At 44.7% G+C, this 27798-nt stretch overlaps 1 pseudogene across 1 annotated transcript in view; it reads right to left on the bottom strand.

Moving 5' to 3' along the window:
* Positions 1–955: 955 nt before the first annotated feature.
* LOC122541247 (zinc-binding protein A33-like) overlaps positions 956–27798 on the bottom strand; it is a 66796-nt pseudogene continuing 39953 nt past the window's right edge. Inside the window, exon 6 of the transcript XR_015753024.1 lies at positions 956–2025. The product of XR_015753024.1 is annotated as a zinc-binding protein A33-like (transcript). The remainder of the gene's footprint in view (positions 2026–27798) is intronic.

The raw sequence follows: 27798 nt of genomic DNA, 5'->3' as shown, positions 1-27798 counted from the left end.
CACCTCTCTCAGAACTCTAGGGTGTATCCCATCGGGGCCAGGAGATTTATCAATTTTAAGACTTTTTAACTTTTCTAGCACTATCTCTTTCGTAATGGCAACCATACTCAACCATACTTAAATAAGTGTAAGCAGAAAAGATTGAGAGCAGAGCTGGCTGGAGTGGACTCAGGAGTTTAACATTTAAGAAAATTGGGCATGGCTCACAGAAAATACAGGAGAAAGTGAGGACTGCAGATGCTGGAGAGTCAGAGTCAAAACATGTGGCGCTGGAAAAGCACAGCAGGTCAGGCAGCATCCGAGGAGTCCTGAATATAGCCCAGTACATCACACAAGCCAGCCTTCCATCAATTGACTCTGTCTACACTCACCTCAGGAAAGCAGCCAACATAATAAAAGACACCTCCCTCCCCGGTTATACTCTCTTCCAATCTCTTCCATCAGGTAGGAGATATAAAAGTCTGAAAACACTGACCAACAGACTCAAGAACAGCTTCTTCCCCACTGTTATCAGACATCTGAATGGACCACTCAGGTATTAATGTTGATCTCTCTCTTTCTATGCATTTTGCCTGCAACTGGAACACAGTATTCTTCACTCTGTTCTATTATCTTAATGCACTTGGTAAAGTATGATCTGCCTGTAAAAGACACAAAACAAAACTTTTCACTTTACCCCAGCACGTGACAACAATGAAGCAAATCAAATCAAACCGCCTCCACCTGGCAGGAGAGGGTACTGCAGCCCAATATCATTCAGTGATGATCACATCCAACAGATGGCGCTGTCACACAATCAAACACTCGGGATGGTGGAAATCAGAAATAAAATCAGAAAATGTTGCAGATTAGATAGCATTAATGGACAGAGAACTGGCATTAATGGGGAGTTAGATACTGGGGATGCTGGAAATCCTTGGAGATGGTAGATTTTCTGTAATTCCCCTCCTCAATGATGTAATGAGCTCAATACAGCAATACAGAAACAAAAACAAAAGCTGCTACAAAAGCTCAGACTCTTCACCGAACCCGAAATGCTCACTCTGATCTCTCTTCTCAGATGTTGCCAGATCTGCTAAGCTTTTCCAGCAGCTTCTGTTTATGTAAGCAACTGCAGTTCTTTCGGCTTCTATATAAATGCAGCTTTGTTACCCGTCAGTGTTTGGATTTCTCCCTCCGGGTGCAGAGTGAGAAATGGAAACACAGAGAAATCCCAGCTCCAGACTGGGAAACAGGTGAAGAGATGGAGGATGGGACTGAAGCCGGGAGTAAATGAAGGAAGGAGAGACACAAAGTATTTAATTCACTTCTTATTTTCACCATCTGATTTTAATTTTGCATTGGCTTTATGTACAGTCTGACTGCATTTTGCAAAGTATAATTTAAAAATTGAAAATCACATTCAGTGACAAACTGGTTTCTAACCCCCAATTCCTCACCTCTGGCCCTGATCCAATCCCAGCGTCAAGTCACTTTGAGGTCAGGGAGATCCCGAGGTCCCACCACTTTCCAAAATTCAGATTCTCAGATACTGGTTTTCATAAAATGGTTGAAAGAAAGGATAAAGTTTCCCAGTGAATTTATTCCCAGTGAAGGTGTGGAGTTGGGACTTGGTGACTGCGTTGTAAAATGAAACTGTCCCAGATTCATAACTGAGATAAACTCCCACCTTCCTGGGGATCAGACCGACAGGGAGAGGGGATCGAGGAGAGGAGTTAATATAAAACTGATCCTCATCCCGCTCCATGGTCCAGAATCCATTCTCCGGGATCAGACTGACCTCTCCCTTCCTCTCCACAGACTATGAGGCTGCTCCCAGACTCCAGCCCTGATTCCCCCCCACCTCCACCTCCCAGTAATGGCTTCCTGATGTGAACCCTTCTGATCCCAGGGCACAGGCCCAGTTTGTAAACCTCTTCTCGGTGTCAGGGAGACTCCTCCAGGTCCGGGTACAACTCAAACTCTTCAGATCCTCAGACACCTCAAGCCAGGGATTCGCTGTTTCCACATCCAGGGTCACAGAGACTGGGAGAAAAAACACAGAGAATTTGTGATGGTGTGTGTGTGTGCACGCGTGTGTGTCAATGTCAGAGGCTTGGGTGGTTATTTATGGACCAAATATTCTGAGGGGACTCACTGAAGGTTTCAGGAGGGCATTTTGTTTCATGGGGGTCATCTGGTGGTAGGTGAGAAGGTAATGCTTGGGAATATGGGGTGGATACTCATATATTGGGAATGGGACTCACTGCGGGATCAGGGATTTGTCAGTGGGTCAGGACAGGGGTAGAGGATCACGTTTGGGATTGGTGAAAATGAATTAGGAGCAGTTTTGTTGTGGTATCCTTTAGATCCATCAACTCCCACAGTTACCTGGACTATATATCCTTGCACCTGCTTCCTGTAAGGATTCTATCCCATTCTCCCACTTTCTTCATCTCTGTCCCATATGTTCTGATGATTCCACCTTCCACTGGCGTGTCTCCGAAATGACCGACTTTTCTTTCAACAGAGAAATCCCCCACTTCAGCCATGTCCAACCCATCTCTCACTTTTCTGCCCTCACTCCATACCCTCCTTCCCAGAACAGCAATCGTCCTTGTCCTCACTTTCTATCACACCTTCCAAAAGCTCATCCTCTGCCATTTCTGTCACTTCCAACTAGATGCCATCACCAAACACACTGACAGCATTCCGCAGGGGCCATTTGTCTGGGACACCCTGGTCCACTCCTCCATCACCTTCCCATGCAATCATAGAAGGTGTAACATTCACCTCCTCCCTCTTCACTGTCCAAGGCCCCAAATACAGCCTACCTTTCCTCTCCCTATAACTTAAGTCCTCCAGACTCGGTAACGTAATTGCAAATCTTTTTTGTACCTTTTCCGTTGAATAACATCTTTCCTATAGCAGGGCAATCCAGAATTACACGCAGTACTCCAAATGTGACCTCACCAATGTCTTACACAGCTGTAACATGACATTCCAACTCCTGTACTCAATGCTCAGACCAATGAAAGCAAGCGCGCCAAACACCTTCGTCACCACGCTGTCTACCTGTGGTGTCACTTTCAAAAAACGATGTACCTGAACCCCTGGGTCACTCTGTTTGACAATACTCCCCAGGACCCGACTATTAACCCAATAAGTTTTGCCCTGGTTTGTCTTATGAAAATGCAACACCTCACATTTATCTGCACTAAACTCCATCTGCTGATCCTCAGCCCACTGGCCCAGTTGATCAAGATCTCATTGTACGCTCAGATAACTTTCTTCATTGTCCACTATACCATCAACTTTGGTTTTATCAGAAACCGACTAACTATGCCTCATATATTCTCATCCAAAACTGTTTATTTAAATGATGAACAGCAGTGGACCCAGTATTGATCCTTGCCTTACACTGCTGGTCAAGTCTGAACGACAACACTCTATCATCACCCTCTGTCTCTTACCATCAATCCAATTGGTCCTGAGTAGATTCTCCACCTGAGATCCCAAACTGAGCTCCTGTTGGTGTTTGAGCTCAGCTTGTACTTTACACTGACCTCATAGACAGTAACCTGTGGTTTTAATTATGGACGTGTCTGCTGTGTGACTGTACTGAGATGGAGTCACTAAAACTGACCGGAGGAAACAGACACTGATCCAAAGCAAGGTGTTACTGCTTGAAGCATCTGAGAGAGACCCAGAGGAACCCGACAGTTACTCAGAGGAATGTCACACTCCACAGCAGAACATCAAAAGGATGTACTGGTTTGATCCCCTGCCCATGAACTGAACTGTGTGAACAGCAGGAGATCACTTGGAGCTGAACCGTTCCTGCAATTCCAGAGGATGCTGCTCAGAGCTGACCCAGACTGTCCAATGAACAGCTGAACACAATTCTTGTTATTGACTGCAACTAATACATTCCCCTCTGTGAAATACAGAGCCACCCTCCCACTCAGGAAATCTGCAAGAACTGTAGGTGGGACATTTCCTGAACTGGGGAAACTATCAATCTATCAGTACTGACACGCTGAGACATCAACACATACAATTACCATAAACGACAATGATCCCAAAGACCATGAGCTGGTAAAACAGAACCTTCTTCCCCACTCTCACTCAGCTCATCGGCAGAAACCAAGACCAACAAGGTGTCTCAGTTTCGTGACCTCACCATGTCCCGAAACCTGGATGTATCAATTAATGCATTCTATAAGTGTCATGCAATTAAAACATTCTTGCAATAAAATGCCTTTATAAGTGTGAATAGATAGATAAATACTCAATGGATTTATGAAGCATATAGAGAAATTATATAATTAATGTACAAAATATAGACATTATGGTAACTTTTATGTTCATACAAAATAAAGTCTTTCAGCAGAAATGCAAAGCCAAATTAAATACCTCAGTTTAGAAAACGAAAGATCATTCCAATGAGATGAACCTTTGCTTAATTTACACAAAGTATTTAGGAAATATACTTCAATATTTCTGATCAATAGGATCAGTTTAATTGAATTGTAACATGTTTCTGTTCTTACCACAATCTAGTTCTGTGTTGTCCTATCCTGCATGGAACAAGAAAATTTAATATCTCACATTTGGGGGGCGCCATAGTGGCTGAGTGGTTAGCACTGCTACCTCACAGTGCCAGCGTCCCAGGTTCAATTCCAGCTTCGGGCAACTGTCTGTGTGGAGTTTGCACATTCTCCCTGTGTCTGCGTGGGTTTCCTCCGGGTGCTCCAGTTTCCTCCCACAGTCCAAAGATGTGCAGGTGAATTGGCCATGCTAAATTGCCCATAGAGTTAGATGCATTAGTTAGGGGGAATGGGTCTGGGTGGGTTACTCTTCGGAGGGTCAGTGTGGACAAGTGGGGCTGAAGGGCCTGTTTCCACACTGTAGGGAATTAAAAAAAAAAAATTCTCATTGACTGTCTGTCAAACCTATCAGCTGTAAGCTCACACATTGGCAATTAGTAATGCCCTCCCTCAGACTGCATCATCACTGCTGGGCTCGAATCCACCCATAAACAACATGGAACAAATGTCTCAGGACATTTTAACCCTTCACCATTCAATATTGCTGCTTAATTTCAGGTCAAACCCTCTGCCACCATTATTTCTTGGACAGCAGCTGTTGGTGATGATTCGGTTCCTTCCATTTGTATCTCATTTCACAGAAGAACAGAAACGACTGAAGAAACTCAGCAAGTCTGGCAGCAGCTGTGGAAAGAGAAACAAAGTTAACCTTTCCAGTCCGATATCACCCTTCTTTGGAGGACACACATTCTAAATAAGAGTCATAATGAACATTGTTTCTCTTTCTCTACAGTCTGTGATAGATCTGTTGGGTTTCTCCAGCATTTTCTGTTTTTATTTCAGATCTCCAACATCTACAGTACTTTGCTTCTATTACAGCAGCTGTCAACCATACTTTAGAGTCATCGAGTCATACAGAATGGAAACAGACCCTTCGGTCCAGTCAGTCCATGCTGAGCATAATCCCAAACTAAACTAGTCCCTGGGGGACAGGAGATGTGTTGATGGTATTCTGGAGGCTGGCCCCATCTCTCCAAACATTTCTTATTCATGTACCTATCTAAATCTCCTTTAAATGCTCTAACTATATCTGCATCCACCATTTCTTCTGGAAGTTCATTCCACACACGAACCACTCTCTGTTAAAAACATTTGCTCTTTTTTTTAATCTTTCTCCTCTCATCTTAAGAAAATGCCCCCAGTCTTGAAATGCCCCACCCTAGGGAAAAGACACTTGCTATTCACCTTATCTATAGCCCTCATTATCTTATGAACCTCTATAAGGTCACTCCTCAACCTCCGACCCTCCAGTGAAAAACACCCCAACCTATCCAGCCTCTCCCCATAGCTCAAACCCTCTATTACCAGCAACATCTTGGTAAATCTCTTCTGCGCCCTCTCCAGGTGAATAATTTCCTTCCTATAGCAGGGTGACCAGAATGGGACACAGTAATCCAGAAGAGACCTCACTAACGTCCTGCACAACCTCAACATAATGTCCCAACTCCGATACACAAAGATCTGATCAATGGAGGCAAGCTTATTTTTTGGTTTTTTTTTTGCTTCTTCACTTCATAAAGATTGTTCGGAAATAACTCCACAGAGGCAGGTATCACCTCAGCAAGTTTCCCTCAATTTATACATGAACAGTCCTTGACTTTAATGTTGTCTCATTCCGAGTCAGGTACCCAAGTGGCCATTTCTCTGACACTCACCCTTCAGGGCTCCCTGACTGAATCAAATCAATATCCCCAGCTTATATTCTGAGGTCTAGCTGGCTGACCTTGTGATAATCACCAAATGTTCCTTCTTATATTTTACTGTATTATTAATTATAGACTGAAATTTTAAAAAAAATGCTTTAAAACCAGGGATTAGTGGAGGATTGCTGATTGTTTTGAAAGCAAACACAGACCCTCATTAGAAGCACTGCCGCCCCTTATTACCTCAGTTCACCTCCGCCACCCTGTCAGCGGTCTACATCCTACCCCATGTAGAAGCGAAGAGTGCCCTGGATGAAATATACAATGCTACAAATTCACTTGAGACGGAATGCTCCAAGGCCATATTCACTTTAACACGACCAACTTCAAGAATGTGCCTCCAGAATACCATCAACACATCTCCTGTCCCACCAGGGGGCCAAACATCCTTGACCACTGCTACACAACCATCAAAGATGCCTACCTCTCCATACACAGTCCAAATTTTGAAAAATCAGATCACAACGCTGTACTCCTCCTCCCTGCTTACAAGCAGAAGTTGAAATGTGAGGACACAGTGTAGAAGATAGCACCGATCTGGCCTGAGGCAACAGAACAGCTTCTGCAGGACTGTCTGGAACCAGTGGGCTGGTCCATATTGAAGAATTCAGTGGCTAACCTCGACAAGTCTCCCACCCTGGACACGGATGTCATGAGCAAGTGTACAGAGAACTGCATGACAAAGAAGTCAATCCATATGTTCCCCAACCAGAAACCATGGATGAACCGTGAAATCCATTGCCAACTGCAGAACATGCATAAGGTGTTCAAGTCAGATGGTCCTGACCTTTACAGGAAATCCAGGTTCGACCTCGGTAAGGCCATTAGAAATGCCATTAGGCAATATCAGACCATGTTAGAGACCCAAACTAACCATCTGTGGCAAGGCCCACATGACATAAAGGGATAGAAAATGAAACAGAACAGATAAAAGTACATCCCCCCCTGATGTGCAAAATATTTTTTACAATCATTTTGAACGCAAAGTCAGTGAGACAATGTCTCCTGCCCTGACAGCCTCAGGTACCCACGCTCACTGCTGCACAGGTTAGATCGGCCTTCCTGAGAGTGAACTGACAGAAAAGGACTGGCCCAGATGCAGGCCCTGGCCATGGACCAGCTGGTGGGAGTATTCACTGACATCTTTAACATCTCCTTACTATGATGTGAAGTCCCCACCTGCTTCAAGAAGACCACTATCATCCTGGGGGTGCCAAAGAAAAATCATGCAGCATGACTCAATGACTACAGCCCATGGCTCTGGCCTGCAGAATCGTGAAGAGGTTAATCAGATCCTATCAGCCCCAGCCTCCCAGCCTGCCATGATCCTTTGCAATTTGTCTTCTGGGGCAACAGGTCCACGGCAGATGACAACTCCCTGACCCTACACTCATCCCTGGAACAGCTGGACAATAAGGATACCTAAGGCTTCTACTTATTCATTACAGCACCACCTTCAATACCATAATTCCAACCAAACTAAGCTTCAAATTCCCACACCTAGGTCTGTGCTTCCCTCCTCTGCAACTGGATCCTCAGCTTTCTGATCCACAGACTGTAATCGGTGAAGATAGGTAACTGCACTTCCTCCACGACAATTCTCAATACTGTTAATCTGCGTACTCAGTCCTCTACAGTACTCCCTGACTCGATGGCCACATTTCATCTGCACTCCATCTACAAGTTTGTTGACGACACCACAGTTGTAGGCTGGATATCAACTATTGACAAATCAGAATACGTGAAAGACATTTAGTGCTTGGTGATGTCATCGAGTCATAGTGGTATAAAGAGAACAATCTCTCCCTCAATGTCAGCAAAACTAAAGAGTTGATCATCGACTTCAGGAAGCTAGGAGGAGGACATGGCCCAATCTACATCAATGGCGCTGAAGTGGAGATAGTCGAGAACGTCAAGTTCTTGGAATGGCGATAACCAACAATCTGTCCTGATCCACCCAGACTGATGTGAAGGTCAGGAAGGTACAACAATGCCTCTTCTTCCTCAGGAGGCTAAGGGAATGTGACATGTCCATAAGGCTCCCATCAACTTTATGGATTCGATCTGGATGCATCACGGCTTGGCACGGTAACTACTCTGCCCAGGGCTGTAAGAAACTACAGATTCTGGTTTGGCCAGGGCTCCTTGATGCCCTACTCAGTTACGTGCAGCCTTGATGTCAAGGACTGTTCCTCTCCCCTCCCCTCTGGAATTCAGCTCTTTTGTCCATGTTTGACCCAAGGCTGTAATGAGGTCAGGAGTTGAGTGACCCTGGTGAAACCCAAACTGGGCGTCACTGAGCAGCTTGTTCCTGAGCAGGTTCTGCTTGATAGCACTGTTGATGACCCCTTCCATCACTTTACTGATGATGGAGTGTGGGTAGATTGGGCGGTGATTGGCCGAGTTGGATTTGTCCTGCTTTTTATGTACAGGATGTACCTGGGCAATTTTCCCCATTGTTGAGTAGATGCCAGTGTTGTAACTGTACTGGAAGAGCTTAGCCAGGGGAGTAGTAAGTTCTGGAGCACACGTCTTCAGTTCTATTGCTGGAATGTTATCAGGGCCCATAGCCTTTGCAGTATCCAGTGTCTCCAACTGTTTCTTGATATCACCATAGAGTGCACTGAATTGGCTGGAGACTGGAATCTGATGCTGGGGGCCACTGGAGGAGTCCAAGATGGGTCATCTACATGGCACTTCTGACTGAAGACGGTTGCGAATGCATCAGCCTTACTTTTTGCAGTGATGTACTGGGCTCCTTCATCATTGAGGATGGGGACAAAGGATCATAGACAAAGATGAGAGTGGTCCGAAGGCAAGAGTTCGTACACAAAGATGAGAGTGGTTCTAAGGCAAAAGTACTAAGGGCCAAGGCCAATTATACCAAAATTAGGCAGGAGCTGGGAAATGAGGATTGGACACAACATTTGAAGGGAAGTCCACATTTGAGATGTGGGAAGCTTTCAAAAATAGGTTAAAGATAGTGCAGGATAGGCATGTCCCATTGAAAGCAAAGGATAGGAAAGGCAAGATTTGTGAATCATAGATGACAGGAGAAATCATACAACTAGCCAAGAGGAAAAGGGAAGCGTCCATAAGGTCTAGGCAGCTAAGAACAGAATGGGCCCTGGAGGAATATCGGAAGAGTAGGACAAGTCTTAAATGAGGAATCAAATGGGCTAAAAGGGGTCACGAAATAGCTTTAGCTAGCAGAATTAAGGAGAACCCCAAAGCCTTTTATTTTCATATAAGGCTGTGTGTCAAACCTGAGAGAATGGATGAGATTCTGAATGATTACTTTGCATCGGTGTTCACTGAGGAGAGGAACATGATGAATGTTGAGATTAAAGACAGAAGTTTGATTAGTCTGGATCACGATGACATAAGTAGGGAAGATGTGTTGGGTAGGCTAGAGTTTATTAAAGTGAACAAATCCCCATGCCCGGGTGGGATCTATCCCAGGTTGCTGAGGGAGGCGAGAGAGGAAATAGCTGGGGCCCTGACAGATATCTTTGTAAAATCCTTAAACATGGGTGAGGTGCCGGAGGACTGGAGGGTTGCTCATGTTGTCCTCCTGTACAAGCAGGGTAGTAAGGATATTCTGGGTAACTACAGATCAGTGAGACTGATGTCAGTGGTGAGAATGTTGCTGGAAAAGGTACTGAGGGATAAAATAGAACATAGAACAGTACAGCACAGAACAGGCCCTTCAGCCCACGATGTTGTGCCGACCATTGATCCTTATGTTAGGTAAACTTAATGTATGAACCCTCAAAATTCTGTGACCGTATGCATGTCCAGCAGTCTCTTAAATATTCCCAATGACCTCACTTCCACAACTGCTGCTGGCAATGTATTCCATGCTCTCACAACTCTCTGCATAAAGAACCCGCCTCTGACATCCCCTCTATACTTTCCACCAAACAGCTTAAAACTATGACCCCTCGCGTTAACAATTTCTGCCCTGGGAAAAAGTCTCTGGCTATCAACTCTATTTATGCCTCTCATTATCTTGTACCCCTCAATTAGGGCCCCTCTCTTCCTTCTTTTTTCCAATGAAAAAAGTCCGAGCTCAGTCAACCTCTCTTCGTAAGATAAGCCCTCCATTCCAGGCAGCATCCTGGTAAACCTCCTCCGAACCCTCTCCAAAGCATCCACATCTTTCCTATAATAGGGCGACAAGAACTGGACGCAGTATTTCAAGTGCGGTCTAACCAAAATTTTATAGAGCTGCAACAAGATCTCACTGCTCTTAAACTCAATCCCCCTGTTAATGAAAGCAAAACACCATATGCTTTCTTAACAACCCTGTCCACTTGGGTGGCCATTTTAAGGGATCTCTGTACCTGCACCCAAGATCCCTCTGTTCCTCCACACTGCCAAGAATCCTGTCTTTAATCCTGTACTCAACTTTCAAGTTTGACCTTCCAAAATGCATCTATTTATCTATTTATATTGAGAAAAGAATGGGCTTATTAGTAATAGGCAACATGGTTTTGTGCGGGGGAGATCGTGCCTTGCCAACTTCATAGAGTTCTTTGTGTAAGTGACCAAGTTGAAAGATGAAGGAAGGGCTGTAGATGTCATATACATGGACTTTAGTAAGGCTTTTGATAAGGTTCCCCATGGTAGACTAATGGAGAAAGTGAAGTCACATGGTGTGCAGGGAGTTCTAGCTAGGTGGATAAAGAACTGGTTGAGCAACAGGAGACAGAGAGTAGTAATTGAAGGGAATTTCTTGACATGGAGAAAGGTGACCAGTGGTGATCCACAGGGATCAGTGTTGGGGCCACTGTTGCTTGTGATATACATAATGATCTGGAAGAGGGCACTGTTGGTATGATCAGTAAGTTTGCAGATGACACGAAGATTAGTGGAGTAGCAGAAAGCATAGGGGACTGTCAGAGAATACAGGAGAATATAGATAGGCTGGAGAGTTGGGTGGAGAAGTGGCAGATGGAGTTCAATCCAGACAAATGTGAGGTGATGCACTTTGGGAAGTCTAATTCTTGAGCAAATTATGCAGTAAACAAAGAGTCTCGGGAAAAGTTGATGGGCAGAGAGATCTGGGAGTTCAGGTCCATTGCACCCTGAAGGTGGCTGCACAGGTGGATAGAGTGATCAAGAAGGCATATGGTATGCTTGCCTTCATTGGACGGGGTATTGAGTATAAGAGCTGGCAGGTCATGTTAAAATTGTACAGGATGTTGGTTCGGCCGCATTTAGAATACTGTGTACAGTTCTGGTCACCACATTACTAAAAGGATGTGGACACTTTGGCGAGTGTGCAGAGAAAGTTTACGAAGATGTTGCCTGGTATGGAAGGTGCTAGCTGTGAAGAGAGGTTGAGTAGGTTAGGTTTGTTTTCATTAGAAAAAAGGAGATTGAGGGCAGACCTGATTGATGTCTACAAAGTCATGAAGGGTATAGACAGAGTAGATAGAGATAAGCTTTTTCCCAGGGTGAGGGATTCAATAACTAGAGGTCACACGTTCAAGGTGAGAGGTGCAATGTCTAAGGGGGATACACACGGCAAGTACTTTACACAGAGGGTGGTAGGAGCCTGGAACGCGTTGCCAGCAGAGGTGGTAGAGGAAGGCACGGTAGATTCATTTAAGATGTGTCTGGACAAATGCATGAGTAGGTGGGGAGTGGAGGGATACAGATCCTTAGGAATTGGGCGACAGGTTTAGACAGTAGATTTGGATCAGGTCAGGCTTGGAGGGCAGAAGGGTCTGTTCCTGGGCTGTAAATTTTATTTGTACTTTGTTCTTTGGGATATTTGTGGAGCCTCCTCCTCCAATGAGTTGGTTAATTGTCCACCACCATTCATGACTGGATGTGGAAGGACGGCAGAGTTTAGATCTGACCTGTTGGTTGTGGGATCACTTAGCTCTGTCTATCACTTGCTGTTTGTGCCATTTGCCAGGCAAGTAGTCCTGTTTGGTAGCTTCACCAGGTTAACACCTCATCTTCAGATATTCTGGTGCTGCTCCTGGCATGCCCTCCTGCACTCCCCATCAAACCAGGGTTGATCCCCTGCCTTGATGGAAATGGTTGAGTGGGGGATATGCCAGGCCATAAGGTTACAGATTGTGCTGGAGTACAGTTCTGCTGCTGATGGCTCACAGCGGCTCATGGATGCCCAGTCTTGAGCTGCTAGATCGGTTTGAAGTCTGTTCCATTTCGCACAATGAGGGGTATGGATAGAGTGAATAGCCAAGGCCTTTTTCCCTGAGCCAGAGCATCTAGGTTTAATGTTAGAGGGGAAAGATTTAAAAGAGGCCTGAGGGGCATCTCTTTCATGCAGAAGGTGGTGTGTGCATGGAACAAGCTGCCAGATGAAGTGGTGGAGATTGGGACAAATACAACATTTAAAGGCATCTGGATGGGTACATGAATAGGAAAGGTTTAGATAGCTCTGGTCGAAGTGCTGGCGAATGGAACTAGATTGGGTCGGGATATCTGGTTGGCATGGACCTGTTTCCATGTTGTACACCTCTATGACTCGATGTTATTTTCTTTAATTGTAGAGACCTGGTTGTTGCTTTTTGTCAACTTAGATATAAAGGACAGATAAATTAGGGAACTTTGTGCACTTTTAAAAACCTTTAACTTTTATGATGACTTCAGGAATAACAGGACTTGATTTCCAATGTATCATCCCAATGAGGCATAAAAGCTTGTCCCATTTCCATCCCTTTTTCCCTGACACCACTGTCTATTTCATCACTGAAGCAGTTCTGCCTTCCACCCTATCATGAACCTCTCCTTTCATTCCTTTTGCACTTTCACCTTCTTCTCCTCCTCTCCCTCTCCTGCCCTCAGCACTTACTCTAGACCTGATACATCTGTTTTGCCCGCTCAGACAAAGGTCATTAACCTGAACCATTAACTTGGATTCTCTCTCCAAACATGCTGCCCAGTCTATTGAATATTTCCAGAACCTTTTTATTATCTATTGGCTCAAACACTCTGTTCATTACAAAATAATTATCACATTCAATTGCATGTGAAGACAGAGGTACAGATTGGAAACTGGGACTGGAATATTGGGAAGTGTTTACAGTATTTTGATCTCATGGGATCAGCCCATGATTGTTACATTTCAACTCTGGCCCAATGACACAGCTGGAACTGAAAACCCTGACATCTGAACCGAACCATAAAGTTACTGTTTCTTCCACCTGTTCCATGCACATTTTGCAGGGATTCTTGGTGATAACATGTCCCCTGGAGAGACAGTCAGATTCTGAATGTAATGTGGAGATTCTCTTTCTGTTTTTCACTGGGTAATGGGGGAAGGAAGAGAAATCGAGTGGGAGGATCCCATTGTGCTGAGGCTGTTATCTCAGGCAGAGTGACCAATCAGCAAACTCATTCTCCAATGAAGAATAAAAACATAGGAACATGGGAATTTGCGAACCTAGGAATTCGGAGAGGGAGTAGACAATGCAGCCCTTTGGGTCCACACCACCATTGAACATGATTATGGCTGATCTTACCCTGGTCTCAACTCCACTTTTCTGCCTGTTCCCCATAGCCCTTTATCCCACTTTTCATCAGAAACCTATCTATTTCTTTCTTGATTTGATTGATTGATTCTGCCTCCACTGCAGTCTGGGGCAGTGAGTTCCACAGATTCACAGCTCTCTGAGAGGAGTAGTTTCTCCCCATCTCAGTTTTGCAAGTACCTTCTCTCACTCAGCATCTATTACCTTTTGTTCAAGATTCTCACAAGGGGCAATCATCTGATCAACATCCACTTTGTTAATACCCTTCAGCATTTTATGTTCCTCCATCAGATTCTCCCTTCATTTTTCTGAATTCCACAGAGTACAAGCCCAAGATATTCAACTGCTCCTCATATGACAGTCCTTTCATCCCAGGAATCAACCTGGAGAACGATGTTTGAACTGCCCCCAGTGCCACCACATCCACCACATCAAGTAAGGAGACCAAACCCTGGACACAATATTCCAGGTGTGGTCTCAGCAATGCCTTACATAATTATAACAACACTACTTTACTTTTATAATCCAGTCCTTTTGCAATAAATGCCAGGTGGGCGGCACGGTGGTACAGTGGTTAGCACTGCTGCCTCGCAGCGCCAGAGACCCGGGTTCAATTCCCGCCTCAGGCGACTGACTGTGTGGAGTTTGCACGTTCTCCCCGTGTCTGCGTGGGTTTCCTCCGGGTGCTCCGGTTTCCTCCCACAGTCCAAAGATGTGCAGGTCAGGTGAATTGGCCATGCTAAATTGCCCGTAGTGTTAGGTAAGGGGTAAATGTAGGGGTATGGGTGGGTTACGCTTCGGCGGGTCGGTGTGGACTTGTTGGGCCGAAGGGCCTGTTTCCACACTGTAAGTAATCTAATCTAATCTAATCTTGATTCCATTGGTCTTTCTTAGTATATGCTACACCTGCATATCCTTTGTGACTCATGCACAAAGATACCCAGATCCCTCTGCACCAACAAACTTTCAATCTGTTTCCCATTTAAATAATAATTTGCCATTTTATTGTTCCATCCAAAATTGCATTTATCCAATTAAACTCCATCTACCAGGTTCGGGCCCATAAGTGAGACTTAAAAGAACAAAGCAGACATGCAAATCAAATAAAAAGAGACTGCAATGTATTATTGTTTATAGAATAATAATGAAATTAATTTGTAGTGTTCATTAATCCAAACATAATAATGTTTCACTCTGTCCTTTGCTCCCTCATGTGAAGCATATTTTTGAAGAACAGGCAGAGATCAATTACATTATTATTGCTAAAGCCTTAATTAAGGAAGGACTGTATCCAACGAGCTGCATCAGAAAAAGGCACCTAATCCACTGGATAATCAAGAGTTAACAGTTAAAGAGCTTCCACTGGAGAAAGAAAATCAAAGAAATGTGGACTGTTCTATGTTACGTGATTCCAATATTTGTATCTTATGCATAAATGTGTTTCTAAATTGTACAAAGTCAGGATCCGAGCCTCTGAACCACAATCCAGAAGGTGAAGGATCAACATCTAACTCACTGCACACCCAGTTGTAGCGACCTGCAGTGGGATGTTGTTTACACATAACGGGGTGAGAGGTTCACAGGAATGTGAAATAGTCACGGTCACTGGTGTAGGCTCATCAGGAGAAACAAGCAGGATTGTAAAACATTGGGCTGAATATTCTTTTTTGGTTATCAGTCAATTGCTGAAAATGTGTTGCTGGAAAAGCGCAGCAGGTCAGGCAGCATCCAAGGAGCAGGAGAATCGACGTTTCGGGCATGAGCCCTTCTTCAGGAATAATTGCATCAAGTTTCGCTGATGTGACGTCCAGCAGCTTTTCTCCCATATCTTACCGAACTCACCTCATTAACTATAGACTCTGTCACTCCAAGACTCATGTTCAGTTCTAGCCTCATCCTACCACACACCACAAACCTGCACCCACACCTCTCCCCCCTCACAACCATCCAAGGCCCCAAAGGATCCTTCCACATACAGCAGAGATTTTCCTGCACATCCAAACACCTCATCTACTGTGTCTGTTGATCTCGATGTGATCTCCTCTACACTGGGGAGACAGGACGTCAACTTGTGGAATGTTTCAAGGAATATCTCTGGGACACATGCACCAAACAACCCCATCATCCTATGGCTGACCACTTCAACTCTCCCTCCCTCTCTGCCAAGACATACAAGTCCTGGGCCTACTCCACAACAAAATCCAAGCCACCAGATGCCTGGAGGAAGACACCTCATTTTCTGTCTTGGGACCCTCCAACCACATGGCATCGCGTCAATTTCACCAGTTTCCTCATTCCTGCTACCCCCTCTCTCATCCCAGAACCAACGCTCCAACTTCGCACCACCCTCTTAAACTGTCCTACCTGTCCATCTTCCTTCCCATCTATCCAGTCCACCTTTCCCTCTGACCTATCACCAGCACTCCCCACCTCCATCCACCTATCACACTCTCAGCTACCTTTCCCCCAGCCCCACCCCCACCCTCCTATTTATCTCTCAGCCTCCTTTCCTATCACCACATTCCTGATGAAGGGCTCATGCCTGAAACATCGATCCTCCTGCTCCTCGGATGCTGCCTGACCTGCTGTGCTTTTCCAGCGCCATACGTTTCCACTCTGATCTCCAGCATCTGCAGCCCTCACTTTCTCCTGTTACTGTTGGCACATGCGGCGAGGTGTCAGGGATCGATGTCGGTAATGGTGAGTGAGGGAATATGTTCCAGGCAATAGTGAAAGTGGTAAGACAGCAATTGAACATCCCAGAGATAGAGATTTATCCAATTCTTGAGCTGAGTGTGTGTCTCTGAGTGCACAGTCTCCCAGCAGCAGCATTACAGTGATAGCTGCCATTGTACCCAAAGGTACAGAGGCAAGTGGTTTGGAAATGTGCCATGAAGGGGCTTAGAGGCTGGCATATGTTGGATGCCAATGTCTGTGGTCATGGGTCACGAGTGGCTGGTGCCAATAGATTGTGCCCTGAGATGTTGGCCTCTGATATCCAACGCGGAGAACCCTTTGGAGTGAGCAGTGAGCTGAAGTCACCAGGTACACGTTCTCATCTCCATGTTGAGAATTCTCAGTGTCCAATTTGTCTGGCAGGTTTGGTGAGATAGAGCGCTGCATCTTAGTGAGGTGAGGTGTGCAGTTAATAAGATCGTCATTAATAATAATCCTCTTTAACAGACTACATGCTGCTGCCTCGTGAGAATCTCACCTCAATGTTGGGCAGTAACATTGAAATGGGTCTCAATGGACTTTCTCACCATAGTCCACTTCATTCCGACCTATTATAAAATTCCACCCACTGTGATCAAATTCCTGGATTCCCATGCAGTGAAATGGGAATTTTCCTACTCAGTCTCTGTAAATCAGAATCCTGAAATGGTTCTGAAACAGCTTACCTTCCAAAGTGCAGAACAACTCCAGTTCTGAAAGACAAGAACACAGGAATGTGTTAGTGAGAGAGATTCTGCAGTTACTGCCACACCCTATAACAGCAACATCAGAGACACAAACAGAACACAGACTTGACCAGCAGAACCATCAGCTGGGATCAGAACAACATTTTAAAATTCTAAATCTCAACTTGACGATCTTGACAGAATTTATAATTGGCATTTTTCACCTTTCTCCTCATGTTCTTGTGATAATATATATGCTGGATTTCAACAAAACTGCTCAGCTGAACAATAGCCAGAGAAACATTCTCCCTGTGTCTGCGTGGGTTTCCTCCAGGTGCTCTGGTTTCCTCCCACAATCCAAAAAAAAAATGCAAGTTAGGAGAATTGGCCATGCTAAATTACCCGTAGTGTTAGGTGAGGGGGTAAATGTAGGGGAATGGGTCTGGGTGGGTCGGTGTGAACTTGTTGGGCCGAAGGGCCTGTTTCCACACTGTAAGTAATCTAAACCAATCAGTGATGATATGCTTCCTCATCAAACATGGCAAATGGTTCATGCCAACAGCAACAACAGCTCAAAACATTTTCCAATGGGAATGAATACGCCAATGTCCATCTTTGTTACTGTTATAACAAAGTGGGTGTACTGTACCTTTAAGAGAGTTAAAATCTAGCAGAACTACCTGACAGCATCAAGTGTTCTGAACAAGATATAATGTAACATTTGGTCGAACAACTTGACTAGGTGATTGCTTGGAAATGACAAAACAAATTTGAATTAGGCCAAGCAGTTTAAATTATACCCCAAAAATACCAAACTCCAATCAAGTTTGAGTTTTGTATATTGACAATCTTAAAAGCCAATGACACAATCCAATGTGTTGGGGGTATAAAATCAGGGAAAATTGAACAGTTGGGAGGAGAACTGCAAAGCCACCAGCATTTGCAGACTGCCCAGAGAATAGCTCTCTTAAAGGTGCTTTTATCAATCAGTAACCTGTGAAACAGAAACCCCTAAGAAGAAGAAGAAAAAGACAGAGGAAGACATAACAAGAAGATTCGACAGCTGGCTGGTTTTGGAAGGTTGCATTTTAATAAATCTTATTCGGGGGTTTTATCAGACTTGTATTATAGAAGGGGAGGGTAAAAGATAGGGTAGAAAAAACAGTTGTAAATAGTTGTTAGTTAATTATTCTCTGTTATACTTTAAGAAATAAAGTTGTTATTTTTTACTTTAAATAGTTCTTGGCCTCCCGAATTTTCACAGATTACTGCACGGGATAAATCATTTCTGTGTTGCTGGTTGTAAATTAAGCAGGAAGGTTTACCCCGTGTCATAACAGTTCCTAAGAAGGAAGCACACTCCCAGCACTTGTCCTGCCAGTCCTCCTAGGGCTGAGCACATGAAGCTTTTTTTCACTCATTCACAGGATGAGGGCATCACTGGTCAGGCAGCATTGATTGCCCATCCCTAATTGCCCAGAGGGCAGTTACAAGTCAACCCCATTGTTGTGGGTCTGGAGTCACATGTAAGCCAGACCAGGTAAGGACAGCAGTTGCTTTCCCTAAAGGACATTAGTGAACCAGATGGGTTTTTCCAACAATTGACAATGGATTCATGGTCATTGTGAGACTCTTAATTCCAGATACTTTTATTGAATTCAAACTCCACCATCTGCCGTGGCATGATTCAAACCAGGATCTCCAGACATTTTCTAGGCCTACAATTCAGTGATAACACCACAAGGACATCACCTCCCCATAAAATGCATGCACTTTATTTGTGGGTGGCTGTTTTAACACCAAAGTTCCAGCCATGATCTAGACTAATGCATCAAATATTGATTTAGCAAACCTCTCTACTTTTATATTCCAATCCCCTGAAATGAAGGCCAACATTCCATTTGCCTTCCTTTTTATTGGCTGAACCTGGATGCAAGCTTTGTGTGACTTATAGTCATAGAGACATTCAGCACGGAAAAAGACCTTTCAGTCCAACTTATCTGGGCTGACCAAATCTCTCAATCTCACCTAGTTCCATTTGCCAGCATTTGCCTCATATCTCTCTAAAGCCTTCCTGCTCACGTACCCATCCAGATGCCTTTTAAATGCTTGTAATTGTACCAGCCTCCACCACTTCCTCTGGCATTTCATTCCATACACGCACCATCCACTGCATGAAAAACTCACCCCTCAGGTTCTTTTTAAATCTTTCCCCTCCCACCTTAAACATAAACCCTCTGATTTTGAACTCCCCCACCCTAGGGAAAAAGACCTTGTCTATTTACCCTACTTATGCCCCTCATGATTTTCTAAACCTCTATAAGGTCACCCCTCAACCTCCAACACTCCAGAAAAATGGCCCAGCCTATTCAGACTCTCCCTATAAAACATCAACCCCCCAGTCCAGGCAATGGCCTTGTAAACTATTTCTGCATCCTTTCAAGTTTAACAACATTCTTCCTATAGAGGAGGGACGGGAATTGTAGCAGTATTCCTAAAGTGGCCTCACCAATGTCCTATAAAACTGCAACATGACATTCCAACTCCTATACTCAACATTATGACCAACCTATTTACCTCCGACTCCCCTTTCGAGGAACTACGCACCTGCAATCCAAGGTCTCTTTGTTCAGCAACACTCCCCCTCGCCCTACCATTCACTGTACAGCCCTGCCCTAGTTTGTTCAGCAACACTCCCCCTCGCCCTACCATTCACTGTACAGCCCTGCCCTAGTTTGTTCAGCAACACTCCCCCTCGCCCTACCATTCACTGTACAGCCCTGTCCTAGTTTGTTCAGCAACACTCCCCCTCGCCCTACCATTCACTGTACAGCCCTGCCCTAGTTTGTTCAGCAACACTCCCCCTCGCCCTACCATTCACTGTACAGCCCTGCCCTAGTTAATTCAGCAACACTCCCCCACGCCCTACCATTCACTGTACAGCCCTGTCCTAGTTTGTTCAGCAACACTCCCCCTCGCCCTACCATTCACTGTACAGCCCTGCCCTAGTTAATTCAGCAACACTCCCCCACACCCTACCATTCACTGTACAGCCCTGCCCTAGTTTGTTCAGCAACACTCCCCCTCGCCCTACCATTCACTGTACAGCCCTGCCCTAGTTAATTCAGCAACACTCCCCCTCGCCCGACCATTCACTGTACAGCCCTGTCCTAGTTTGTACAGCAACACTCCCCCACGCCCTACCATTCACTGTACAGCCCTGCCCTAGTTTGTTCAGTAACACTCCCCCACGCCCTACCATTCACTGTACAGCCCTGCCCTAGTTTGTTCAGTAACACTCCCCCACGCCCTATCATTCACTGTACTGCCCTGCCCTAGTTTGTTCAGTAACACTCCCCCACGCCCTATCATTCACTGTACAGCCCTGCCCTAGTTTGTTCAGCAACACTTCCCCACGCCCTACCATTCACTTTACAACCCTGCCCTAGTTTGTTCAGTAACACTCCCCCACGCCCTATCATTCACTGTACAGCCCTGCCCTAGTTTATTCAGTAACACTCCCCCACACCCTACCATTCACTGTACAGCCCTGCCCTAGTTTGTTCAGCAACACTCCCCCACGCCCTATCATTCACTGTACAGTCCTGCCCTAGTTTGTTCAGTAACACTCCCCCACGCCCTACCATTCACTTTACAGCCCTGCCCTAGTTTATTCAGTAACACTCCCCCACACCCTACCATTCACTGTACAGCCCTGCCCTAGTTTGTTCAGTAACACTCCCCCAAGCCCTACCATTCACTGTACAGCCCTGCCCTAGTTTGTTCAGCAACACTCCCCCACGCCCTACCATTCACTGTACAGCCCTGCCCTAGTTTGTCTTCCCAAAATGCAACACGTCCTATTCCTCTAAATTAAGCTCCACCTGCCACTCTTCAGCCCATTGATCAAGGTCCTATTGAACTCAGAGATAACCTTCTTCACTGTCCACTTTATAATCGATTTTGGTGTCATCTGCAAACTTACTAACCACTACCTCCTCTATTCACATCCAAATCATTTATATAAATGATGAAAAGCAGTGGACCCAGCACTGATCCTTGTGGCACACCATCAGTCACAAGTCTCCAGTCTGAAAAGCATTCCTCCATTATCAATCTTTATCACCTACCTTCAAGTCAGTTTTCTACCCAATGGCTAGCTCTCCCTGGATCACGTGACCTAATCTTACTAATGAGTCTGCCATGCAGGACCTTGTCAAACACGTTGCTGACGTTCATATGGACAATTCTCACTGCTCTTCTTCGTCACTTCTTCAAAACCTCAATCAAGTTACTGAGAGACGATTTCCCATGTACAAAGCCACGCTGACTATCCCTAATCAGTCCTTGTCCTTCCAAGTGCATGTAAATCCTAGAATCAAACCGAGGTCCCTGGTGCTGTGAGGCAGTCCTACTAACCACTGGGTAGGAGTGCCCTGTGGCTATTCCCCTTTCTAACAAGCACACTATTTTGGATACTGTTAGGTGAACCCGCCCATTAGGGGGTGGTGAAAGTTGCAGAGCATTGGCACCATAGCTGGTTCTGTTGTACAGCAGAGAGGGGCAAACTGTAACAGAGCAATGGTAACAGGGGACTGCAAAGGCAAGGGCATAGAAGAAGTTTCTAAGATTGAAAAAGGGACTCAAGGATGTTGTGTGACCTCCCTGGTGCCAAGGTTAAGGATGCCTTTGAGTGAGCACAGGAAATTCTCAAAATGGAGAGTGGTCAGCCAGAGGTTGTGGTACACATTGGTACTAAAGGTACTAAAGGCAGGAGGCGTGATGAGGTCCTGCAAAGGGAGTTCAGGGACTTAAGTAGTAAGTTACAAAGCAGGACCTCTTGCATTGTAATCTTGAGAATACTCCCTGTGCCAAGTGTGAGTGAGGCTAGGAATAGGGAGATAGGACAGTTAAATATGACGAAATGACTGGTTTAGGGGGGAGGATTTCTGGTATGTGGATCATTGGATTGTCAACCAGGGCAGGCGGAACCTGTCCAAGGAGGTTGGATTGCACATAAACTGGAGGGGCACCAATATTGTTGTGGGAAACTTTGCTCGTGTCATTTGGGAGGCTTTAAATTAGTGTGGCAGGGGAGATTCTGGAACCAGAGTAGTCGATCAGTGAGTAAAATAAAGGCAGTAAGACTAAGAGGAAGAACAGACAGGGAGAGATTTGTGAACATGGTCAGACTGATGGTCTGCGGTGCATGTGTTTTAATAGAACATAGAACATAGAAGAATACAGCGCAGTACAGGCCCTTGGGCCCTCGATGTTGCGCCGATCCAAGCCCACCTAAACTACACTAACCCACTATCCTCCATATACCTATCCAATGCCCTCTTAAATGCCCATAAAGAGGGAGAGTCCACCACTGTTACTGGCAGGGCATTCCATGAACTAACGACTCGCTGAGTGAAGAACCTACCCCTAACATCAGTCCTATATCTACCCCCCCTTAATACAAGGAGTAGAACAAGGAAGGCAACTGAACGTTGGGCTTGGATTAGAACAAATAACCATGGTCTTGTAGCTATTACAGAGACTTGTTGCAAGTTTGTCAAAACTGGCAGGTTAATGTTCCAGGATTTAGACATTTCAGGTGAGATAGAGAGGGATATAAAAGAGGTTGGGGGCATGTTGTTACTGATTAGGGAGAATATTACAGCTGTACTGCGGGAGGACACCATGGAGGGCTCATTCAGCGAGGCCATATGGGTAGAGCTCAGGATCAGGAAGTATGCAATTACTTTGATGGGGTTGTACTGCATTTCTCCCAACAGGCAATAGGAGATTGATGAACAGATATGTGGACAGATTGTAGAAAATTATGAAAACAACAGGGTTGTTGTGATGGGAGGTTTTAACTTGCCATTCATTGACTAGGACTCTGTTAATGCGAGGGGTTTGTATGGGCGAGGGGGGGAGGGGGGTGCTGAGGGGTTGCAGTTTGGTCGTGGCATCCCGGAGGCCTTCTTGAAGCAATATGTCAATAGAGTCATAGAGTCAGACACCCTTTGGTCTAACCAGTCCATGCTGAACAGAATCTCAAACTATACTAGCCCCACCTGCCTGCTCCTAGCCCATAATCCCTCCAAGCCTTTCCTGTTCGTGTCTCTATCCAAATGTCTTTTAAATGTTGTAAATATGTCTGCATCCACCACTTCCTCAGGACATTCATTCAACACACAAACCACTCTCTGTGTAAAATATTTGTCCCTCGTGCCTCTTTTTTAATCTCTCTCCTCTCATCTCAAAAATGTGCCCTGTAGTCATGAAAGTCCCCCACCCTAAGGAAGAGACAACTACCAATAACCCTGTATATACCTCTCATTATTTTATAAACTCTATCAGATCATGTCTCAACCTATTGCAGGGAAGGGGCTGGGTTTGGGGAATGAGCGCTGCCAAGTAAGTGAAATGGAAACAGTGACCAAGATTCTAGAAGTTTTAAGTGACTTATGGATAAGAATAAGATTACTCCTTGAGTGAAAGGACAAAACTGGCAAAAAGATGACAATGACAATGTCAGGCAGAAACCAGCGAATGTAGACTGGGGACAGCTATTTGAAGATAAATCCACATCTGTCATGTTGGAATCTTTCAAAGGCTAGTTGGTTAGAGTTCAGAACCAGCATATTTCTGTGAAAGTGAAGGATAAGGATAGCAAGACTTAGAAACTTTGGATGACAAGAGAAATTGTGAGGTTAGTCACAAAGGAAAAAGAAGCATATGTAATGTTTTGGAAGCTGAAGACAGATAGATCCCTCAAGGAATATAAAGGAAGCAGGAAAGAACTTAAACAAGCAGTTCGGAGACCTAAAAGGGGTCATGGAAAGACCTTGTCAAATAGGACTAAGTAAAATCCAAAGGAAATTTATATGCATACATGGAGTAAAAGATTAGCTAAGGAAGGGGTAGGTCCATTCCAGGACAAAGGAAGAAATTTATACCTGGAGCCAGAGAATGAAGGTGAGGTCTTTTATGAATACTTTGCATCAGTATTCACAAAGGACAAAGACATTGTACAAGGTCAGCCTAGGAAGGGGTATGTTAATATTCTGGGACATGTCAATATGAAAAAAAAGGTTGTTGTTTGTTTTAAAAAGAATTAAGGCAGACAAATCCCTAAGAACTGATGGGATCTATCCCAGAATATTGAGGGAGACGAAGGATGAAATTGCTGGGGCCTTGTCTGAAATCATTGTATCCTCTTTAAAAACAGGAGAGGTCCCAAAGGACAGGAGAATAGCCAATGTTGTTCCCTTCTTTACAATGGACATTAGGGATAATTTGGGAAATTACAGGCTGGTGAGCTTTATGTCAGTGGTAGGGAAAATATTGGAGAAGACTCTTAGAGGCAGGGTTTAGTCACATTTGGAAAAATATGGACTTATTATTGACAGGTAGCATGGCTTTGTGTGGGGGAGATTGTGTCTCACAAATGTGATTGAGTGTTTTGATGAAGTGACAAAGATGATTGATGAGAGTAAAGTGGTGGGTGTTGTCTACATGGACTTTAGCAAAGCCTTTGACAAGGAACCTTGTGGCAGGATGACAAAGTCAGATGGATCTGCAGTGAGCTGGTAAGGTGGGCTGAGAATTGGCTTAGTCATAGAAGCCAGAGAGTAGCGGTGGAAGAGTCTTTTTTCTGATCGGGGATTTGTGACTGGTGGTGTTCGTCAGGGATCAATACTGGGACCCTTTTGTGTGTAATATACATGGAGCATTTTGGAAGAGAATGTAGGTGGTCTAATGAGTAAGTTTGCAGGTGACACAAAGGTTAGGGGAGCTGCAGATAGTGAGGAGGATTGCCAGAGGTTACAGCAGGATACAAATACAGATTTAAATATAGATAGGCTGGAGACTTGGGTGGAGAAACCACAGATGGAATTTAATCTGGACAAATGTGAGGTGATGCACTTTGGAAGGTCTAATGCAGGAGGAAAGTATGCAGTAAATGGCAAAACCCTTAGAAGCATTAACGTTAAGAGAGAGCTCGGCATCCAGGTTCACCGTTCCCTGAAAATGGCCACACAAGTAAAGAAGGTGCTCAAGGAGCAAATGACTTGCTATCATTGGTTGAACACAGATTATAAAAATTGGCAAGTCATGTTGCAGCAGTGAGGCCACATTTGGAAAACTGCGTACACTTCTGGTCAACACAGGAGGATGTGGAGGTTTGGATACGGTACAGAAGTGGTTTAAATCTTCGAGGAGAAAGTGAGGACTGCAGATGCTGGAGATCAAAGCTGAAAATGTGTTGCTGGAAAAGAGCAGCAGGTCAGGCAGCATCCAAGGAGCAGGAGAATCAACATTTTGGGCATGAAGAAGGGTTCATGCCTTAAATGTCGATTCTCCTGCTCCTTGGATGCTGCCTGACCTGCTGCGCTTTTCCAGCAACACATTTTCAGTACAGAAATGGTTTACCAGGTTGTTGCCTGGTTTAGAGGGTATCGACAAGAGAAGAGATTGGAAAAACTCAACGTATTCTCACTTGAGCACCAGAGACTGAGGGGCAACCTGACAGACATTTCCGAAATTATGAGAGGCATGGATAGAATAGATAGTCAGAGCAGTTTTCCCAAAAATTCCAGTTATGAGGAGGCATAGATATAAGGTAAAAGGGAGTAAATTGAAAGGAGACATGAGGGGCAAGTATTTTACACGCAGGCAGTACATGCCTGGAAGGCACTGCCAGAGGAGGTGGTAGAAGCAGAAATAGTAGTGGTGTTTAAGAGGTATCTTCACACATATCTGAATAGGCAGGGAATAGAGGGATGCAGACCACATAGAGGCAAAATGTTTTTAGATTGGAAAGGTCTCAAATGTCGCCACAGGCTTGGTTGCCTTTTGGGCCTGCCTCCTGCTGTACTGCTCTTTGGTTATGATTGATGTATTGCTTTTATTCCATGCTCTCATTATCTCTTGATTTATTTGCTGTCCTATCATATAGCTACTGTTATATTGACTAGGCTATAGGCTATAGACTACTCCTACCAGTGTCTTTGTAATGATTGTAACTAGCTCAGCCAGTTAGACCTCATAGAATATGAGTTCCCTGATTAGGGCTGTTAATGGGTCCAATCAGGGAGTCCTAGCTGATATATAAAAAGGAGAGGGTCAGAGATACAATGGTTGGTTACTCTGAATGAAACAGTACTAAAGTCATGGGCTGTTCATGCGGAAACAAAGGGTAACTTGGTGACAGGTACTGGCCTTTGTAGAGTTATTTGAGTGGCAATGATCCTGAAGAAATTTGCTCAGAACAGTTGTCTTTGAATCGGAGGAAACCTGTCTTACATTATGCCTTTGTTTGTGAAACTTGACTTGTTTGACCCTACCATTGAGGGTTGGGCCTAGTATGTAGAAAAAATGCATTTTTTTTTCAGAACAAACAACAAAGTGGCAGACGATTAGCAATGAGTAATTCTCCTGACTGCCTGTGGAGCTGCAGCGTTGCCTGTTTTTAGGAGCCTCATTTTTCCTGAGACATCAGATACTAAAACTTTTCAACGATTGACAGATATAGTTAAGGAATATTACAACTTCAAGCCTCCCTTAATTCTGAGACACTATTGTTTTTACACAGCAGTTCAAGTACCGGGCAATCCTGTCAGGATTTCTGATTAGATCAAGACAACTGGCAGAAGCTTGTCACGTTGGCTAACCCTGAATGAGATGTGTAGAGACCATCCAGTAAGTAGAATTAAATATAGAACTTTGCAAAAGGCCTACTACCTGAAGCCTAACTGGATGTTCAACAGGCACTACAACTGGCTTTTATCATTGCAGAACACGGCAAGTGGAGAATATAAGATACAGGATATTCTGAGGAAAGTGGCCACCCGTGCCATCTGATTGAGCATGGGGAACACCAACTCCAAAATAAAGCCAAGCCTGAACATTTTCTCTAAGATCCGGGCTGGCAAGCCATTGTAGTTGCTGCTGGTATGTGGACTCAAGACAGCAAAAGAGCCCTACTTGATCTAAGTTGAGTGAGAGAACTCATAGCCTGGATCAGGAAGGTATCCAGGACAGTTCATGCCCTGAAAGGTCCAGCTACATTTGGATTGGAACAGTTAAATTGCTTAGCAACATCCAAATCAGAACAACTCAAGAAAAACATCTGGTTAAGTGGTCATCTAGTTCTAATGGAGGTCTATACTGGCGCAGCCGTATCAGTGATGACAGAACCAGTTTTTAATAAAATTCACTCTGGACTCCAGCCCTTAAGTTTGCACAAGATCTCAGCTGGGCTGGGAACCTGTACCACAGAACCTTCACAGATTAAGGGGACAACTCTGGTTCTAGTCTCTTATGGAAAGCAGCTGGTTCAGTCCCCACTGACTGTAGTAAGAGGCTCAGGCCCAAGCTTCATGGGGGAAAGTTGGTTGTGAGAGATTCAGTTAGATTAGCTGAACATGTTTCAATTAGATAATGTCTGCTTGAGTGAAGCACTAAGTAAATACCTAGAGATCTTCCAGGAACATCATGGACTGTCAAAGGAGCCAAGGCCACTTTGCATTATTGAAAAGGAAGCAATTCCACAATATTGTAAGACCAGCCCAATGCCATTTGCCTTGTGGGC

Source organism: Chiloscyllium plagiosum, unplaced genomic scaffold (assembly GCF_037043375.1).
Source record: "Chiloscyllium plagiosum isolate Xiang-an unplaced genomic scaffold, Cpla_swu_hap1 HiC_scaffold_35, whole genome shotgun sequence".
Lineage (NCBI taxonomy): Eukaryota > Metazoa > Chordata > Chondrichthyes > Orectolobiformes > Hemiscylliidae > Chiloscyllium > Chiloscyllium plagiosum.
The sequence above is the reverse complement of the archived record's forward strand: the minus strand, read 5'-3'. Positions and strand labels throughout refer to the sequence as shown.